This window comes from Anneissia japonica, unplaced genomic scaffold, assembly GCF_011630105.1.
Source record: "Anneissia japonica isolate Jap-2015-1 unplaced genomic scaffold, ASM1163010v1 scaffold288291_len444093_cov181, whole genome shotgun sequence".
In the NCBI taxonomy this organism is placed as follows: domain Eukaryota; kingdom Metazoa; phylum Echinodermata; class Crinoidea; order Comatulida; family Comatulidae; genus Anneissia; species Anneissia japonica.
The window spans coordinates 254500-258688 of record NW_022731168.1 but is presented as its reverse complement, the minus strand read 5'-3'; the positions used below and the strand labels follow the sequence as shown (position 1 = coordinate 258688).

At 36.2% G+C, this 4189-nt stretch overlaps 1 long non-coding RNA gene across 1 annotated transcript in view; it reads left to right on the top strand.

Annotated features, from left to right (window-relative positions):
- Positions 1-665: 665 nt before the first annotated feature.
- The window catches only part of LOC117115229, an 11292-nt gene continuing 7768 nt past the window's right edge, over positions 666-4189 (top strand). The window contains exon 1 of the long non-coding RNA XR_004446514.1: positions 666-781. This is a non-coding gene — a long non-coding RNA (uncharacterized LOC117115229). The remainder of the gene's footprint in view (positions 782-4189) is intronic.

Genomic DNA, 4189 nt, shown 5'->3' with positions numbered 1-4189 from the left:
GATAGTATGAAACACATATTATAAAAATCTACATTTGCAGGTGCATCAATGCAGCAACTAAGGAACTTAAATTTAAGTTGATCAAAATCACAATTGAGTTTTAATATGGAATGCAGTACAACATTTGGCCATCTGTAGTTTTCCATGATGATCTTGTGATTAAGCAAGTTTGTCTTGCAATCTCGTATAGTTTTGAGTGGAGGACCCATCCAAGATCTCCATAAAGGGCTCTTGAGGAGTGTATCATGGGGTTTTAAGCCAGAAATGGACCATTTGTACTTGTAGCTTTTCAAGTGTTTCATTATCATTCATGGAACATCAGCAAATTCAACCATTATAAGCAATTATAAGGTATGCATATAACTATAAATTACATCAAATTTACAAGGTAAAATGTGTAAATGGCAAAATGCTTTACTTGGGTAAGCAGTGCATACCTTGCATCTATTGATTGTATGGAGCCTGTAAAATTTAACTGTTCCCTGGAAACAGCTCCCTCTACGAATCTTGCCTAGTTTAGTGAGTCATAGAAAAGACCCGTATGTTATGAAATTAACCAATTGTGTACACCAACGTAGGTGCTGCATTGATATGCAAATTTCTGCAAATCACACTTGTATATAATTATAATCTTGAATATAATTATAATCAATACAGTACACCATTTTACCATTTTCAGACAAAAATCAATATGCTGAGTGTGTAAGAGTTGTGGACACGTATGAAACAATTAAACAATGTGACTTGGAAACCTACAGTTGATCAAAATCTAACCAACATAGTAAGTCTTTTTTTCATCTTGATGTATTCCTTGTATTTAAATTCTTGTTTCATTTAATGCATGGGGAAAAGTCTGGGGAGTGGAAATTGTCCTGGTGGGAGGGTGCAAAAGATCGGGGGTATTATGTTACATGGAAAAATTTCCGGGGAGGAGAAATATTTTATCTATTTTAAGAACGTTGTTTGTGTGATGTCAATTCCAGTACAGTATTGATTGATTTTATTCGGTTTCAACATTAAGTGGTACAATAGATGGAATTACATAAAACATTTAAACCTACAGTATGGAACCAGAAAAAGTTACACTAGACCCAGTTAGTATTCTTCAACACTGCGCGTATCTGTATTGTGTATTAACTTATTTTCAACGGGGCCCAATACAAAAAACTTAACATGACATGACATGACAATATAAATATTTTTTTACAAATTTTGCAGAGCAAAATCATGTAATAAATCTTCTCTTGTAATGTTCTGTTATGTCATTCTCATGGATAAGTTTGTACACCGCAAATAACAAAAAACTTTGTAAGGCACCCGGTTCCAGCCTCTGTGGAGGTAATTTGTACTGCAGTAAGCGTCATGTGACATCTGGGTTAGCAATAATTGTAAATATGAATACAGTTAGAAATATTTATTCTATTTGTATTTGCTGGTATTGTATTATTTTACAATGTAAAATTCATTTCACACAGTCTTTTTCTCTTTTTTTTCATTTAGGCTATATTTAGTTATGCCTTAGACATAGGTAGATTGGCACTAGCAGAGTGTAATATCCGGCCATTTTGTCAGGCTTAATTTTTTATACAAAAAATATTACCTGGAGTGTAAGTACCCACTTGTACTCCATAAAATATGCTACAGTTTTTCTGTGATTTAATGTAACATTTTTTTAATGCTTTAGTAAAGAAAAGAACAAAAGTTCTTTTAAAATTTGAAAAAACTTTATGCAATGGAGAAATATCTATGATACAGAAATATATATATAAAAAAAAATTAAAGCTTAAAAAAATTAAAGGAGCACTATACCTGGCCATTTTTATAGCTAGCATAATCACGAAGACAGTACAGTAATAACAATAGACTAGCACCCTTTTGGGGCATTTTTGTTGTGTTTTAAATGCGTAATTCTTTTGAAAGCCAAGTGATTATATTTTCCTTTTCCCAAAACATTCTATGCCTTGGTTGTACACAAAGTTTTTGCCAATCCTATGTATTCTATTTTTTCATGTAAATATCATGCCTGTCCATTTACAGTGTGTTGTCGTTTCATATGAACAGACGATGTTGTGATGTCACTAATGTTGACATTACATGAGGTAATTGTTAGAGGGCGTAATTTATAATCCTCGTTTTTTGCGATAAACATGGCGATGGTGATGATGGACGGGTTTGTATTTGATGTATATTTTTAAGCTCTTTAAATTGGAAACATGTTTATGCAAACTTTATTGTGTATTGTTCAGAAATACACCTGTTGTTATTACAGCCCTAAATATTTTGTGGCAATATACAGTATGAGTCATTTTATTGTTTCGGGCCTAGCCTGGCTGTAAGCTCGATTGAGGCTTGCGTAGTCGTGGAAGCAAAACACGAATGCCTTTTCTTTCGTTGTGGCAGCTATTAATGAATTACGCATTGTGTTGCTTTAATGAAAAGTGGGATTTATATTATAAGAATAATAATAATGTATAGGCACATTCGAACAAGTTAGAAATAGACATACATCACTTTATTCGCCATAATTTTACAATATAAGTCTCATGAAAATAGGAAGTAGCAGTTTACTTATCATAAGCAGTGCCTGTGAACAATGGCGGCAGAACATTTTTGAAAGTGAGTGGAGCCATTTCACAAGCTCCAGAACGCGAGCTAAGCGAGCATCTATGCTGGGGTTAGGGGGCTGCCAGGGGCCCTTGGTGGGGTCCCCTGGAATTTACGGATATTTCATGAAGTTTGGTGAATTTTAGTTATTTTATAGGCATCAAGCTACTGTAATATGCAAGTACATAATTGTTATTGCAAGTGGTGGATCCAGGAATCCAGAAATAGAGGGGGCCCAGGGGGGTACTTTCACAGATAGAGGATCTATATTACCTCAGCCCCACCATGGTTGGGACTGAGGTAAGAAAATACTGTATGTGATTTATGGCACAGTGGTGGGGGGGGGTATCCTTGATATGGGTATTCCCTGACGAAGCCTTCACTTTTCATCCATTGGATAAAATTTGCCCTTCTATAGTAGCTCGGAAATGATACTTCAACTGTGGCGGGTCCATTACAGTATCAAAATAGAGGTGACCAAAGAGGGTCTTACGCAAACGATTATACAATTTTTCTGTTTTCTCAATTTTTTTTTTATAATTTTGAAAAAATTAGGTTGGGGGCCCGTGTTTACTGGGCTCCCCTTGAATCCAACACTGTTCAATATGACACTTGACGTAGCCTATCATTTTGTTTCACAAATGAAACGTCTATGTTAAGCAAAAGAATTTTTTATTCGAAAGATATTTTTACAATCTATAACACATTAACTACAGTGTACTGTAAATTCTGTAATTACTTCATAGAAATTCATTTTTTAAAATGGCCTAATTTTGTATATTATTGTTTTCGTTAAATTAGATGGAGTTTAAATGTGGTTATATTATGCTAGTTCAAAGGTTTACTGTAAGCCAATCAGTTACACTTACTGTACATCATCAAGAGCGCCAGGGTTGTTATTCAATGGTAAACAATAGTGCGCCCTCTCCCGGGGCACCGGAGTCAGCCATTGTTGGTCGATATACACATGTGTTTGGTTCTTGCTGAATAAACGTTATAACTGTAGACTACCGTGTGTGTAATTTCATTTAAGTCGAATCTAGCCTACTGGCGTGGTGGCAGCGTCTTTCTACAAGACGAATCCACACTGTAAGCGAACATTTACCTCTATTACACCCTCCTGGATCTCAGGCCGGTGAGTTTACTGTAGTACGTACAACAAACACGTTGAGATCTACCACATCGATGGCGGCTACCCGCGCACCCAAGCAGTGGTGCCTCACACGTTCAGAGACAATCACGTCATTTGAGGCCTGGCGTAATAATTTATTGTACACGCTATCGTTAGACAACAAGTTTGCATCATTTCTGGAATCTGTATGGCTCAAAAAAACAAGAGCAAACCCCCATAGAGGGTTTAATGACGATGGCGATGATGTAGCAGCAGCAAGCCGCCTCACTGCTGTCCAGAAAGATAGTATTGTGCAATTGATGCTTGGCCAAATTGCTAACTATTGCCCAGTTATTGCCAGAAACTCAATCATTAAAGGGTCAGTTTCTCTGGCGTCCATATGGCAAATGATACGCCAACATTATGGGTTTCAGACCAGCGGTAGCCACTTCCTCGACTTCAATAACATTAAGT